The sequence below is a fragment of the Symphalangus syndactylus genome, chromosome 10 (assembly GCF_028878055.3).
Source record: "Symphalangus syndactylus isolate Jambi chromosome 10, NHGRI_mSymSyn1-v2.1_pri, whole genome shotgun sequence".
NCBI classification, from domain to species: domain Eukaryota; kingdom Metazoa; phylum Chordata; class Mammalia; order Primates; family Hylobatidae; genus Symphalangus; species Symphalangus syndactylus.
This window is the reverse complement of record NC_072432.2, coordinates 36,766,774-36,783,781: the sequence shown is the minus strand read 5'-3', so window position 1 is coordinate 36,783,781 and position 17,008 is coordinate 36,766,774. Positions and strand designations below refer to the sequence as shown.

The 17,008-nt window shown below is 39.1% G+C and overlaps 2 long non-coding RNA genes across 2 annotated transcripts in view; one reads left to right on the top strand and one right to left on the bottom strand.

Annotated features, from left to right (window-relative positions):
- The window catches only part of LOC134731627 (uncharacterized), a 235,839-nt gene that overhangs the window by 72,621 nt on the left and 146,210 nt on the right, over positions 1–17,008 (top strand). The gene's annotated exons all lie outside the window — the stretch shown is intronic.
- Positions 4,655–12,709, bottom strand: LOC129492062 (uncharacterized). Its single transcript, XR_008660713.2, has 5 exons — positions 12,644–12,709; positions 10,859–10,972; positions 8,597–8,758; positions 6,916–6,984; positions 4,655–4,713 (listed from the first exon to the last, which is right to left on the bottom strand). It is a non-coding gene; the product is annotated as an uncharacterized lncRNA (long non-coding RNA).

Here is a 17,008-nt window from a genome sequence, read left to right as displayed (position 1 = left end):
CACACTTAATGGTGAGAAATTGAAGCTTACCTTATAATTAGTAAAAAACGCAAGGATGTCCCTTCTCACTATTCTTTTTTAGGATTACCCTGGAAGTCTTAGATGGTGCATTATGAAAAAATAAGGGAATTATAAGAATATACAGACTAGCAAAAAATAAACAAAACTGTCTATTCACAAATGACATGATTGTCTAGGAATAAAATCTGAAAGAATCAACAAAAAACCTGGAACTGATAAATGATGTTGTAGGATGTAAGGTTAGTACATGAACATCAAGTACTTTCTTTTATATATCACAATGAACAAGTGGGATTTGAAATTAAAAATACTACCATTTACATTAGCACAAAAATATGCCTAGGTATAAATCTAACAATAGATATGCAAGATGTATATGAGGAAAACTTCAAAACATGATGAACCATATAAAATAACTAAATAAATCAAGAGATATTTCATGTTCATGAATAGAAAGATTCAATATTGTCAGGATGTCAGTTCTTTCCAACCTAATCTATAGATTCAACATACTACCAATCAAAATCCCAGCAAGTTATGTTATGGACATGGACAAACTGATTCTAATATTTATACAGAAAGGCAAAAAATTCAGAATAGAGAACCTAGTATTGAAGGAGAAGTACAAAGTTGGAGCACTGATATTACTTGATTCAAGATGTATTAAAAGCAATAGTGTGGTATTATTAAAATAATAGACAAATAGTTCAGTGAAACATAATAGAGAGCCCAGAATAGATTCACATAAATATAGTCACCTGATATTGGACAAAGCAGCAAAGAAAACATAGTAAAGCAAAGTTCCTCTCTTCAAAAAAAATAGTGCTAGAACAATTGGACATTCATGTGATGAAAAAATGAATCTAGGAACAGACCTTATACCAGTCACAAAAATTAACTTAAAAAGTGATCATAGACTTACATGTAAATTCAAATCTGTAAGATTCATAGAAATAACATGAGAGAAATCTTAGATGATGTTGGGTATGGTGATAAATTTTTAGGCATAACACTAAAGGAAGGATCCAGAAAAGAATTAATTGATGAGCTGGACTTCATTATAATTAAAAATTTCTGCTTTGTGAAGACAATGTCAAGAGAATAAGAAAAATCATAGACCTGTAGAAAAATTCACAAAAGACATATGTACTAAAGGACTATTATCCAAAATATGCAAGAAACAACTTGATTAAAATATGAGAAAATACCTGAACAGATTTCTTTTTTTTTTTTTTTTACTAAGCAAAATCAGACATGTTTATTAAATTCTAATTTTTTTTATTATTATTATACTTTAAGTTTTAGGGTACATGTGCACAGCGTGCAGGTTTGTTACATATGTATACATGTGCCATGTTGGTGTGCTGCACCCATTAACTCGTCATTTAGCATTAGGTATATCTCCTAATGCTATCCCTCCACCCTCCCTCCACCCTACAACAATCCCCGGAGTGTGATGTTCCCCTTCCTGTGTCCATGTGTTCTCATTGTTCAATTCCCACTTATGAGTGAGAACATGAGGTGTTTGGTTTTTTTCCTTGCGATAGTTTGCTGAGAATGATGGTTTCCAGCTTCATCCATGTCCCCACAAAGGACATGAACTCATCATTTTTTATGGCTGCATAGTATTCCGTGGTGTATGTGTGCCACATTTTCTTAATCCAGTCTATCATTGTTGGACATTTGAGTTGGTTCCAAGTCTTTGCTATTGTGAATAGTGCCGCAATAAACATACGTGTGCATGTGTCTTTATAGCAGCATGATTTATAATCCTTTGGGTATATACCCAGTAATGGGATGGCTGGGTCAAATGGTATTTCTAGTACTAGATCCCTGAGGAATCACCACACTGACTTCCACAATGGTTGAACTAGTTTACAGTCCCACCAACAGCGTAAAAGCGTTCCTATTTCTCCACATCCTCTCCAGCACCTGTTGTTTCCTGACTTTTTAATGATGGCCATTCTAACTGGTGTGAGATGGTATCTCATTGTGGTTTTGATTTGCATTTCTCTGATGGCCAGTGATGATGAGCATTTTTGCATGTGTTTTTTGGCTGCGTAAATGTCTTCTTTTGAGAAGTGTCTGTTCATATCTTTCGCCCACTTTTTGATGGGGTTCTTTCTTTTTTTCTTGTAAATTTGTTTGAGTTCATTGTAGATTCTGGATATTAGCCCTTTGTCAGATGAGTAGGTTGCAAAAATTTTCTCCCATTCTGTAGGTTGCCTGTTCACTCTGATCGTGGTTTCTTTTGCTGTGCAGAAGCTCTTTAGTTTAATTAGATCCCATTTGTCAATTTTGGCTTTTGTTGCCATTGCTTTTGGTGTTTTAGACATGAAGCCCTTGTCCATGCCTATGTCCTGAATGGTATTGCCTAGGTTTTCTTCTAGGGTTTTGATGGTTTTAGGTCTAACATGTAAGTCTTTAATCCATCCTTAATTAATTTTTGTATAAAGTGTAAGGAAGGGATCCAGTTTCGGCTTTCTTCATATGGCTAGCCAGTTTTCCCAGCACCATTCATTAAATAGGGATTCCTTTCCCCATTTCTTGTTTTTGTCAGGTTTGTCAAAGATCAGATATTTGTAGATATGTGGCATTATTTCTGAGGGCTCTGTTCTGAATACCTGAACAAATTTCTTAGCAGAGAAGATATACAAATGGCAAACAAGAATATAAAAAGATTGTCACTGTTGTACATCATTAGGTAATTGCATATTAAAAAACCACAATGAGATACTACTACACATCTATTAAGATTACCAAAATCCAAAAACTGATAACTTCAAATGATGGTGAGGTTGTGGAGCAACAGAACCCTCATTCATTGCTGGTGGGAATGCAAAATGATTCAACCACTTGGAAAGACAGTTTGGCAGTTTCCTACAAAACTAAATTTACTCTTTAGCATAAGGTTCATCAATCATGGTGTGAGTTGGTTGAATGTAAAATAGAAAAAAAAATTCAATCACCCCTTGTTATTTACCCAAATGAACTGAAAATTTATGTCCACACAAAACCTACACACAAATTTTTATAGTGGCTTTATTTATATTTGCCTAAACTTGAAAATAAACAAGATGTATTTCAGTACTTGAGTGGGTAAATAAGATATGTTTCATTCAGTGGAATATTATACAGTGCTTAAAAGAAATCAAGCCATGAAAACCCATGGAAAAAGCTTAAACTCATAAATGAAAGAAGACATTCAGAAAAAGGCTATATATTGAGTAGTTCCAACTATATGACATTATGGAAAAGGCAAAACTGTGAAGATAGTAAAAAGATTAATAGTTGTTAAGGGTTAGAGGGGAGAATGAATAGGCTTAGAACAAAATTTTTAGGACAACAAAACAATTCTGTACAATACTGTATTTGTGGGTACATGCCATTATGTATTTGTCAAAATCCATATTATATGGTTTGGCTCTGTGTCTCCACTCAAATATCATCTCAAATTGTAATCCTCACATGTGGAGAGAAGAAGGTGATTGGATCATGGGGGAGGTTTCCCTTATTCTGTTCTCGTGATAGTGAGTGAGTTCTCATGAGATCTGATGGTTTTACAAGTGTTTCACCGCTCCGCCTTCACACACTTTTCTCTCCTGCTACTTTGTGAAGATGCCTGCTTCGCCTTCCGCCATGACTGTAAGCTTCCTGAGGCCTCCCCAGCCATGCAGAACTGTGAGTCAATTAAACCTCTTTATAAACCTCACAGTCTTAGGTATTTCTTTATAGCAGTGTGAAAACAGACTCATACACTGTAGAATGGAAAACACCAGGCCGGGTGCCATGGCTCACGCCTGTAATCCCAGCAATTTGAGAGGCCAAGGCTGGTGGATCACTTGAGGTCAGGAGTTTAAGATGAGCCTGGCCAACATGGGGAAACCCCATCTCTACTAAAAATACAAAAATTAGCCAGGTGTGGTGGCACACGCCTGTAATCCCAGCTACTTAGGAAGCTGAGGCAAGAGAATTGCCTGAACCCAGGAGGCAGAGGTTGCAGTGAGCTAAGATTGTGCCACTGCACTCCAGCCTGGGTGACAGAGCGAGAATCCATATCAGAAAAAAAAAAAAAAAAAAAAAAAAAAGAAAATACCAGAAGTAAACTCTAAGGAAAACTATGGACTTTGGGTGATGATGTGTCAAAGCAGGTTGATCGAACATAACAAATGTACAACTGTGGTGACTGATGTTGATGGTGGTGGAGGTTGTGTGTGTGTGTGTGTGTGTGTGTGCTGGGATATTGGGTATATAGGGGATATGGGAACTCTCCATGCTTCCCATTCAATTTAACTGTGAACCTAAAACCACCGTAAAAACAAAGTTTATTTTTTAAAAAGAAAAAAAAGGCAGCAAAGAAGAAAACAAGGGGTAAGAACTTGAGAAATGTCACGATACACCATTCCTTTGATAGGAGTGATGGAATTGGTCACTCATCATGGAGAAAACACCTGTGGAAAAAAACGAAAATAAAGAGTACAATAAAATTATCCAATATTATGATTAAGACACTGATCATTCCTTTTCATTTACATACTGACAAAGGGATATTCATATAAATTGACACGACACCATGAGTCATAGACTGAAAAGTTTCGATTGACTTGTATGAGTTCATATGATGGATTAAATTGTGCCTACATGGAGCTGCTGACTCAAAGATTTGGGGCAGAAATGTCTTTTGGCAACCATCTAGAAGAGGGAAAAAATATTTTCAAAGTTAAGCAAACATTGTGGGTGGATCCATCTATATGCTGAAAATATTGAAGCACCAGTAATCATACTTCCATTGGCATTGTATGAATTCTAGAGGCTAACTGGGGAGACAGTGGATAGGGAACAGTGCCAGGAGAAAATGGCAAGGACTTTGGAAATGAAATTCAGAAAGTATAGGATATCCCTGGGTATTTGGGGATTACTTTTTCTGGTAGAAGTTTTTTTCTTTCTACTAAAAGCTTCAAAAACAAAACAAAACAATTTGCATCATTGCACAATATTCTGAACAATTGTGGCAAACAATTTTGTATAGATTACATTTATAGAATATCAGCATTCAGTACATATGAGGTGACTTATAGGATGTGAGCAGGGTAAAGCTATCAAAATATGATTTAAACAACTTAACTGTTATTTTTTATGTCTAAACTGTGAACAATTAGAGTATCAATTCTTATATGAGAGAGTGACCATTGTTACAGATTGCCATGTAATGTTGAGCAGTTAAAGGCACATAGAACAGTGATGTTGCAAGAAATGATGACAAAACAAGAGGCTCAGGCTAAAGGGAAAATCTGCTTCTTATCACATTGAATCCTTGTCTTGGTCAGCTTAGACTGTCATAACAAAATATCCCAGAGTGCGTAAGTCAGCCAACAGGAATCTATTTGTCACAGTTACGGAGACTGGAAAGTTCAAGATCAAGGTGCCAACTAGTATGGTCTCCTGTGGGGGCTGTCGCTGGCTTGCAGATGTAAGTCTTTAATCCATGTCCTCACATGGTGGAGGGAGAGGGAGAAAAGAGAGAGAACACTTGTCTCTCTTCTTATAAGGACATGAATCCCATCATGGGGGCCCTACTCTTATGATCTCATCTTGACTTAATTGCCTGTCAAAATCTCCATCTCCAAATACCATCGCACTGGGAGTTAGGGCTTTGACATATGAATTTTAGGGGACACATTCAGTCCATAACAATCCTGATAACAAATCTTTGAAATAGGTATTTTTATGCCCATTTTCCAGATCAGGAAATTGAGTCCCAAAAAGATTACAATATTTATTCACAGTTTAATACCTATGATCATTTCCTGAATCTCACTTGGCTACTTATAGCTAAACATTTTATCATTTCTCCAGTAAGAAGGGACTCTACTTAGCTTCACAACTATTCTGTAATGATACCCCTACATAATACATGGGTATATCTATCTGTATGTATGTTTACATGGGTCTGTTGAGGAGTCTTGTTTGCAAGCAACAAAATCATTAATTTCAGTAAAACGTGGAATTTGTAGGCGGGATGGTAGGGTTTGTCCAGAGTGGGTGGACAGGCTCAAGACATGAGTAGAGGAATTTGGCCTGCTCTGGGCGATAGAGACAGGAGGGAGCCAAGGCCCCTCCACCCCTGGCAAAACCCTACCTTTAAGCCTAAAACAGTCTGAAGACTGAAAAACTGGACTGCTCCCAGACGAAGCCCGCCCTTCCCCCACCCAACTGATTCTTTCTGGATAATGCCCACCTGAGCACTGGGAGACCCCACTGGTGTGGGGCCTCAGGCAGTTCATGCCCAGTTGGAAGAAGCCTGTTGCCGTGTGGTAACCTGTTCCCATGTGGTAACCTGGGATTCAATCTGTGAGATGAGGGGCTGTTAACAGGAACACCTCTTGCTTTGCTGAACTTTTTTCCTTTTCGCCTGACAAATTCCGTTCCCTCTCATCCTTTAAAGTGTCTGCGAGCCTAATCTTTCCTGGTCATGTGACAAGAACCTGGTTTTTCCTACAGCATGGGGACTTTAGCAAAAGAGGCTCATGTATTTCTCATTAGGCCTTCAGTCACTGATATTTCCATTCCAATTTACATTTTCCCTAGTAAGATATTCTTTCTTGGGGGTTCTGGGGACAGAGTCTCAGTCATCCAAGCTGGAATGCAATGGCATGATCATGGCTCAGCTCACTGCAGCTTCAACCTCCTGGCCTCAGGTGATCCACCTCAGCCTCCTGAGCAGCTGTGACTACAGGTACTGTGACTCTGGGTACGGGCCACCATGCCCAGCTAATTTTGTTGTAGATACAGGGTTTCGCTATGTTGCCTAGGTATTAGTCTATTTTCACACTGCTATAAAGGTACTACCTGAAACTGGGTAATTTATAAACAAAAGAAGTTTAATTGACTCACAGTTCCACATGGCTGGGGAAGCCTCAGAAAACGTACAATCATAGTCGGATGTGAAGGGGAAGCAGGCACCTTTATTGCAAGGCAGCAGGAGAAAGACAGAGTGAGGAAGTATCACACTTCAAAACCGTCAGCTCTCATGAGAACTCACTATCATGAGAACAGCACGGGGGAACCACTCCCATGATCCAATCACTTGCCACCAAGTCCCCTCTGGACATGTGGGGATTACAATTGGAGATGAAATTTGGATTTTGAGGGAGACACAGAGCCAAATTATATCACCCAGGCTGGTCTCAAATTCCTGGTCTCAAACAATCCATTTGCCTTGGCCTCCCAAAGTGCTGGGATTACAGGTGTGAACCACTGCACCCCGCTCTGGTAAGATATTCTTAATGGCTTTGGCCATTTCATATGATCAGGTAGGTTATGATCTATGTGAAAGGTGGTGTTAGCCACATTGATATGGTAACTAAAGGGACTTCTATATGTAATATGCATGTATATAAATGTACATATTCAGACATACACATGCACATATATACATTTACATACATAATCATATGTCATATTTGTAATTATAGTGGCCTGTAAAGACTATACAATGAAATAGCCTGGTTAGGGTTGGTTTCGGCTTAAACTTTTTTTTGTCCTTTTAAAAACGATTTATCCTTTTAGGTATTGCTAGGGACTAGTATATGAAAAAATAGGACTAAAAATAATATTTGGCAATGAAGAATTTTCTGCCCAGAGTGAGCAAATCCAGTTCTTAAAACTTGAACCTGAATCTTCTACCTGAACAAGAACCAACCCTTTTCAGGGATTTTATACTTAACACTTAACTATACAAAGTGTTAGACAAAATGATTAATTTATTTCACATCTATTCATCAATTATCCCTCATAAAAGGAGCACAGGGCCTAACTTAAGAGAAAATACGGTGGGCAGTTCTAAAATTTCTAACTTAATGGCGGTAAATTTTTCAGTAAAAAAGGTTGTAGGCTTTTTTACTGAAAAAACTGAAAACATGGTTGTACGTTTCACTTTTTAAAATATTTTAGAGGCTGGGTGCAGTGGCTCACGCTTGTAATCCCAGCACTTTGGGAGGCCGAGGTAGGTGGATCATGGGGTCAAGAGATTGAGACCATCCTGGCCAACATGGTGAAACCCCATCTCTACTAAAAAAAAAAATACAAAAATTAGCTGGGCGTGATGGTGTGTGCCTGTAGCCTTAGCTACTTGGGAGGCTGAGGCAGGAGAATTGCTTGAACCCAGGAGGCGGAGGTTGCAGTGAGCTGAGATCGCACCATTGCACTCCAGCCTGGGGGACAGAGTGAGACTCCATCTCAAAAAAAAAAAGAAAAAAATGTTAGAGTTATGTCATAGACATAAATTCAGTTGTTTCTTCAGGGCTACCACTTAAGTGCTTCTCCTGATCTCTATGAAATATTAATAGCTTGTCATGCTTTCTATAAAGGAATAATGTAGCATAGTTGGCATTGTAAAGATCAATTTGACTACACACTGGGAGTGACCACATTTACCCATTTCAGCATCTCCTATCATTCTAGTTGCTTCTTCTTTTAGCTTTTTTTGTAGAACTGACAGGTACAAATGCAAAAAAAAAAAAAAAAAAAGAAAAAGGAATGAAAATGAATTAGGAAATTAGCATTTCCTACCTACCTTTCTTTGGGTTTAGGGGAGAAATGGAATCCTGTGGAGGGAATCATTTTCCTTCCTTATTTGCAAAGGCATATCACTTATTCATCTGACCTCCGAGAAGAGAAATAATTAGTAATGAATTTCTCTTCATTTATACATTTTATGTTGATTACTGAAGCAATCCTGAAAAGGAAGTAAGCAAGAATTATAATGGATCAATTTCATGTTAAGGAACCTGCAAACAAGACTTTTGTGCCCCAGAAACATTCATCCAGCCTGCCAAACAAATGCCTATCTAGGACTGACGCCTGTAGTCAGGCAGAATTTTCCCAGATACAGCTCTTGCTGCTTTCACCTACTTGCAAATCTGAAAAACTGCAAGAGGGCAGGATGCCAATAATAGGGTAACTGCCCTTTGAGACATCATATCTAGTAAGGTTCAGCTTTAATTTTTAGCAAGTGTTTTTGATGAAAGTTGTCACATTTTTCTGATGACTGCTGAGTCAGTTCCTAGTCAAAAGTCAGTGTTATTCAGTGCAAACTTTAATGCAGATGATTTCTGAGAGCTCCATAGGTTGTGTGTGTCTGTGCATGGGGGATAAGAGAGGAGGTGGGCAACTCTCTTAGCCAAGTTTTACAGTTGTTATATGTGGGAGTTTCCAAGATCTTAAAAGGCAGAGAAAGCATCCTATATGTAAACTGTGTTTTAAATAGGTGAAGACTTACATCATCCATGAACAGAAATGGAAGAAATATCCATATTCTTTTTATCTCAGTTGAAATTGCAGAATATCCAGAAGCCTAGGAACTTCTCAGTTGATGCACTCTTGCCAAGAATGCTAGCCCTAGATTATATTTTTCTTCCCTGACAATATCCCAAGTAGGAGTGCTGTTCCTGCAAATGGCTCAGCATACTGCCTCACCAAAGGAGTAGCAGACAGTATCTCTATTATGCACCGTCCTTTTGTTCTTCCAGATGGATGTGATTTATGATCTAAGTTCCAGGTATAAAAATAGTGTATTTATGATGAACTTATATAATCTGGCTTTTTACCTGACAAAGGGTGGGGATTACATTTTCACTCTTAGAAAAGCATCTCCATGGAAATAGATTCTATCCATTGGTTACCTATATGATGGATTGAAGAATTAAAGAATATCTCTGAATCCACTGTGGCATAGTCACTCTAGCACAGAGAAGTCATATAAATGAAAGCAAAACAAAATGTGGCTGCTATACAGACAACAATAGTATAAAGTAGCCATTAAATGTTCCAACTTCTCATCCAACAAAGTCTGGGCTGCCACCTACTAGCTATCTGTGCAACCTTAGGCAATTATTTACCTTCTCTAAATGTAAAATTTTCTTTTCTTTTCTTTTCTTTTCTTTTCTTTTTTTGAGACAGAGTCTCACTCTGTCACCCAGGCTGGAGTGCAGTGGCGTGATCTCAGCTCACTGCAAGCTCCGCCTCCTGAGTTCACACCATTCTCCTGCCTCAGCCTCCTGAGGAGCTGGGACTACAGGTGCCCGCCACCATGCCTGGCTAATTTTTTGTATTTTTAGTAGAGATGGGGTTTCACCAAGTTAACCAGGATGGTCTCGATCTCCTGACCTTGTGATCCACCCATGTCGGCCTCCCAAAGTGCTAGGATTGCAGGCATGAACCACCGCACCTGACCTCTAAATGTAGATTTTTCTATATGTATAGAAGATATCATGTGTCACACAGGTTTTTTTGTAAGGATGTGATAAGTAGAACAGCACTATGTCTAGCATATAATTTTAGCTAGATTATTACTATTGGTATCACCAACGTGACCATATTAAATTAGGAGATTGAATCTTATTTATCACTTTTATTATACCCACACACATGTGGTCTTTGTGTGCATTGACAAAAATGACATTTTCTACTCCCTGAGTGGATTTGTCTAACTGCAATTACCATTTATTCAATTACAGTTGACCCTTGAACATGAGTTTGAACTGCGTGGTCCACTTATATGTGAATTTTCTTAGCCCTCTGCCAACACTGAGACAGCAAGACCAACCCCAACTTTCTCTTTACAGCTGTAATGATATCTATTCAACCAGCCTCTGCTTACCAATATTAAGCTTTTTCTCCTTAATCTTTTGCTATTACTAGCTACACTGTAATGAACAACCTTGAACACATCCTTTTTTGCACATATGAGCATGTATTACTTGACATTCAGTTCTGAAAACAGAAACTGCTCCATTTTAAGGATGCAGGGATTTAATATGGGCAATTTTGTACTCACAAGTCATTAGAGGGTCGTTGGCCTAGCTGGAACAATGAGTTCTTTGAAGGAGTCCCCAGAAAGACCTCAGAATTGACAGGCCATGAGAACTCTTCTGTACCTTTGTGGCTCCCCCTGCAATATTAAGTTCAAATTCAAAAACACATTCCGTACCTCTGGTTCAAGAATCAGAAAGCCAAGGTCAAGAAAAAATTTTCTCCTTTGAAATTGCTTCTTCTTAGCTAGGGCCCTGGGGAATGGATGGTGGCATGCTGCTGCAGAAAAAGACCTCACAAATTTTTGACCTTGTTGGCCATCAGAAAATAGTCAAAAGAGACAAAAAGATGGCTTCATCCACACTTCTGCCCTCTAAATCTTACTTGACTACATATAATTGATGGAACCTAACTTGCTTTTAGAACTCTAATTACATAGAAGTCTGAGAAATATTGACTTTAGTTTTCTAGAGTCTGCAGTAGTATAAGAAGTCACTCTAGATAAAGGCTGGAATCAATGGTGAGTCAGTCTAACAGAATATAGCATCAATTTAATTGATAATATTATTCTAAAGAATTAAGAAAACCTCTCACAGAAACATTGTAGTTTTCTCTAATGTGACTAATTGAAAGAATTATTTTTTTTATTTTTATTTTTTTGGAGACAGAGTCTCGCTTTGTCACTCAGGCTGGAGTGCAGTGGCGCTATCTCGGCTCACTGCAAGCTCCGCCTCCCGGGTTCACGCCATTCTCCTGCCTCAGCCTCTCCGAGTAGCTGCGACTACAGGCGCCCGCCACCACGCCCGGCTAATTTTTTGTATTTTTAGTAGAGACGGGGTTTCACTGTGGTGTCGATCTCCTGACCTCGTGATCTGCCCGCCTCGGCCTCCCAAAGTGCTGGGATTACAAGCGTGAGCCACCGCGCCCGGCCCAAGAATTATTTTTTTTTTTTTTTTTTTGAGACGGAGTCTCGCTCTGTCACCCAGGCTGGAGTGCAGTGGCGCAATCTCGGCTCACTGCAAGCTCCGCCTCCCGGGTTCACGCCATTCTCCTGCCTCAGCCTCTCCAAGTAGCTGGGACTACAGGCGCCCGCCACCACGCCCGGCTAATTTTTTTGTATTTTTAGTAGAGACGGGGTTTCACCGTGGTCTCGATCTCCTGACCTCGTGATCCGCCCGCCTTGGCCTCCCAAAGTGCTGGGATTACAAGCGTGAGCCACCGCGCCCGGCCGCAAGAATTATTTTTATTGGTAGTTGATATTTGACCACATCAGATCAGAGCAAGACTTCCCTCTCATAAATATATTCCGTTTAGTCAAAGAACATGGTCCCAAAGTAGCAGAAAGAATTAACTCTGGATCAAACAGGCTGAAGCACTCACACATACACGTATAGCTTAAACCATAGTGATTCACTCAGGAAGGTGAAGTTGAAGTGGGATTTGTGTGTGATATTAAAGCCTATATGCTTCAAGTCGGGGGAAACAGTGGAGAAGAAGAAGAAAGAAGGCAATCCTGAAAGGCTAGCTGATTGATAAAATATTCAGTTGTTGGGAGTAATAAGGCTAATGGGAATTTTCTTGCAAAGTTGTTGAACCACTGTAATGTGCAGAAGTTAGGATGCAGTGCAAGTGAAAGGGCATTATTAGTAATTGTTTGGAGTAGTAAGGTAATGGCCCATAATGTTTGTAACCAGTAAAAATACAAAAATAAAGCACAGTGGCAGCTGTGACAGATTTGTAGTAATGAAAATCTGCGTGATGATGCTGATATTAAACTTCCATGGTTAAGAGGGAGCACATTTTTACTCACTGCTTGCATGTAGAAGACAATGAAGTGCTGTATAAGCAGGAGCACAGAATAGGGATTTCTGGAAAGAATATATGTTAATAAATTTGTTTCTTAGAGGAGACTAATTATAAGTAACAATATTATGACTTTAATGGAGAACCAACATTCCTTGGACTATAAATTCAACTGTAGTCCAATTTTTCTGAGGAATTCTTAGAAGGGCTAAGTACAAAACCTAAGCTAGCTTTTATCTAAGGCCTGGCAACTACATTCTTTCATTTGCTTGGGCAAAATGCTTGGGGTCGTCTTTGACTTTTGCTCTCTGAATGCACATTCAACCATTATAAAATCCTGTTGACTCTACCTTCAGAATTGATGCAGAACCTGACCGCTTCTCACTACTGCCACTGCAACCACTATGGGACCACCCACCATCAGTTATTGACTGATTTTTTGCAGCTATTCCTCTGCTTCTTCACTTGCTCGCCATGTCTATTTTCAACCCAGCATCCACAGCAATCTTAAAAATCAGGTCACCCTTTGCTCAGAATTCTTCAATGTTTCCTTATTTTGCTTACAGAAAAAGCTAAAGTCTGTGCCTCTGCCTGAAGAGCCTGGAAGGCCCTATGTGACCTGCTTGCTCACCATCACCAGCTTTCCCCTCCTCGTCTCCCTGCCCCACCCTTTGGCCCACCCAGCCACCCACATCATCTTCCTTGTTCCTTCAACTGGCAGGCAAGATCCAACACTAATGCCCTTGCACTAGCTCTTCTCTTGCCAGAAATCTTTACATTACTGCCTCATCTCTTAAGCATTTGGCAAACGTGCTTTAAAAAAATATTAACCTGGCTGCCTTAAAGTGCAACCTACCCCACCACACATAATTTCTTATCCCCTTTATCATTTCCTTTATTCCTTTTATGACAATTTTAGTTTCTAAGCTGCTATATAATATTCTTATGTATTGTTTTCATGATTTATTGCATTTCTCTTCTGCTAGGTAAGTAACTTTAACTGTTTTGTTCATTAATATATCCTAAATCCTTTAGAACCAGGCCTGGCACAGAATGGGTGCTCAATACATACATTTAAGTTTTTGTTGGAAAGACAGCCTCTCTGCACTGAGAGCAGATTTGGCAGGGAGTCTAATAGTTCATATAAGGCTATAACATTATTTGAGTGAACAGGAACTCGATCAATAGGTTCCTTTAGCTAGTCCACCCATAACATCTCCCGATTCCCACACTACCAGTGCTTGTTTGTCACAGTTCAGCAGGAAGGAGTATGATATAATGACAACGGTTTGGAGTCTAACACTCTCCAGATTTTAACTCTACTAGCTACTGACTAAATGGCCTGAAGGAAATCAACCTTTTTTTTTTTTTTTTTTTTGGTACAAGTGTATACATGCACAAACATGTTTGTTTTTTTTTTTCTTTTTTTAAATTATACTTTAGGTTTTAGGGTACATGTGCACAATGTGCAGGTTTCTTACATATGTATCCATGTGCCGTGTTGATTTCCTGCACCCATTAACTCGTCATTTAGCATTAGGTATATCTCCTAATGCTGTCCCTCCCCCCTCCCCCAACCCCACAACAGTCCCCGGAGTGTGTTGTTCCCCTTCCTGTGTCCATGAGTTCTCATTGTTCAATTCCCACCTATGAGTGAGAACATGTGGTGTTTGGTTTTTTGTCCTTGAGATAGTTTACTGAGAATGATGTTTTCCAGTTTCATCCATGTCCCTACAAAGGACATGAACTCATCATTTTTTATGGCTGCATACTATTCCATGGTGTATATGTGCCACATTTTCTTAATCCAGTCTGTCGTTGTTGGACATTTGGGTTGGTTCCAAGTCTTTGCTATTGTGAATAGTGCCGCAATAAACATACGTGTGCATGTGTCTTTATAGCAGCATGATTTATAGTCCTTTGGGTATATACCCAGTAATGGGATGGCTGGGCCAAATGGTATTTCTAGTTCTAGATCCCTGAGGAATCGCCACACTGACTTCCACAATGGTTGAACTAGTTTACAGTCCCACCAACAGTGTAAAAGTGTTCCTATTTCTCCACATGCTCTCCAGCACCTGTTGTTTCCTGATTTTTTAATGATGGCCATTCTAACTGGTGTGAGATGGTATCTCACTGTGGTTTTGATTTGCATTTCTCTGATGGCCAGTGATGATGAGCATTTCTTCATGTGTTTTTTGGCTGCATAAATGTCTTCTTTTGAGAAGTGTCTGTTCATATCCTTTGCCCACTTTTTGATGGGGTTATTTGTTTTTTTCTTGTAAATTTGTTTGAGTTCATTGTAGATTCTGGATATTAGCCCTTTGTCAGATGAGTAGGTTGCAAAAATTTTCTCCCATTCTGTAGGTTGCCTGTTCACTCTGGTGGTAGTTTCTTTTGCTATGCAGAAGCTCTTTAGTTTAATTAGGTCCCATTTGTCGATTTTGGCTTTTGTTGCCATTGCTTTTGGTGTTTTAGACATGAAGTCCTTGCCCACGCCTATGTCCTGAATGGTATTGCCTAGGTTTTCTTGTAGGATTTTAATGGTTTTAGGTCTAACATTTAAGTCTTTAATCCATCTTGAATTAATTTTTGTATAAGGTGTAAGGAAGGGATCCAGTTTCAGCTTTCTACATATGGCTAGCCAGTTTTCCCAGCACCATTTATTAAATAGGGAATCCTTTCCCCATTTCTTGTTTTTGTCAGGTTTGTCAAAGATCAGATAGTTGTAGCTATGCGGCATCATTTCTGAGGGCTCTGTTCTGTTCCATTGATCTATGTCTCTGTTGTGATACCAGTACCATTCTGTTTTGGTTACTGTAGCCTTGTAGTATAGTTTGAAGTCAGGTAGCGTGATGCCTCCAGCTTTGTTCTTTTGGCTTAGGATTGACTTGACGATGCAGGCTCTTTTTTGGTTCCATATGAACTTTAAAGTAGTTTTTTCCAATTCTGTGAAGAAAGTGATTGGTAGCTTGATGGGGATGGCATTGAATCTATAAATGACCTTGGGCAGTATGGCCATTTTCACGATATTGATTCTTCCTATCCATGAGCATGGAATGTTCTTCCATTTGTTTGTATCCTGTTTTATTTCATTGAGCAGTGGTTTGTAGTTCTCCTTGAAGAGGTCCTTCACATCCCTTATAAGTTGGATTCCTAGGTATTTTATTCTCTTTGAAGCCATTGTGAATGGGAGTTCACTCATTATTTGACTCTCTGTTTGTCTGTGATTGGTGTAGAAGAATGCTTGTGATTTTTCTAGATTGATTTTGTATCCTGAGACTTTGCTGCAGTTGCTAATCAGTTTAAGGAGATTTTGGGCTGAGACAATGGGGTTTTCTAGATATACAATCATGTCATCTGCAAACAGGGACAATTTGACTTCCTCTTTTCCTAATTGAATACCCTTTATTTCCTTCTCCTGCCTGATTGCTCTGGCGAGAACTTCCAGCACTATGTTGAATAGGAGTGGTGAGATAGGGCATCCCTGTCTTGTGCCAGTTTTCAGAGGGAATGCTTCCAGTTTTTGCCCATTCAGTATGATATTGGCTGTGGGTTTGTCATAGATAGCTCTTATTATTTTGAGATACGTCCCATCAATACCTAATTTATTGAGAGTTTTTAGCATGAAGGGTTGTTGAATTTTGTCAAAGGCCTTTTCTGCATTTATTGAGATAATCATGTGGTTTTTGTCTTTGGTTCTGTTTATATGCTGGATTACATTTATTGATTTGCGTATGTTGAACCAGCCTTGCATCCCAGGGATGAAGCCCACTTGATCATGGTGGATAAGCTTTTTGATGTGCTGCTGGATTCGGTTTGCCAGTATTTTATTGAGGATCTTTGCATCAATGTTCATCAAGGATATTGGTCTGAAATTCTCTTTTTTGGTTATGTCTCTGCCAGGCTTTGGCATCAGGACGATGCTGGCTTCTTAAAATGTGTTAGGGAGGATTCCCTCTTTTTCTATCAATTGGAGTAGTTTCAGAAGGAATGGTACCAGTTCCTCCTTGTACCTCTGGTAGAATTCGGCTGTGAATCCATCAGGTCCTGGGCTCTTTTTGGTTGGTAAGCTATTGATTATTGCCACAATTTCAGAACCTGTTATTGGTCTATTCAGAGATTCAGCTTCTTCCTAATTTAGTCTTGGGAGGGTGTATTTGTCAAGGAATTTATCCATTTCTTCTAGATTTTCTAGTTTATTTGCATAGAGGTGTTTGTAGTATTCTCTGATGGTAGATTGTATTTCTGTGGGATCGGTGGTGATATCCCCTTTTTCATTTTTTATTGCATCTATTTGATTCTTCTCTCTTTTCTTCTTTATTAGTCTTGCTAGCGGTCTATCAGTTTTGTTGATCTTTTCAAAAAACCA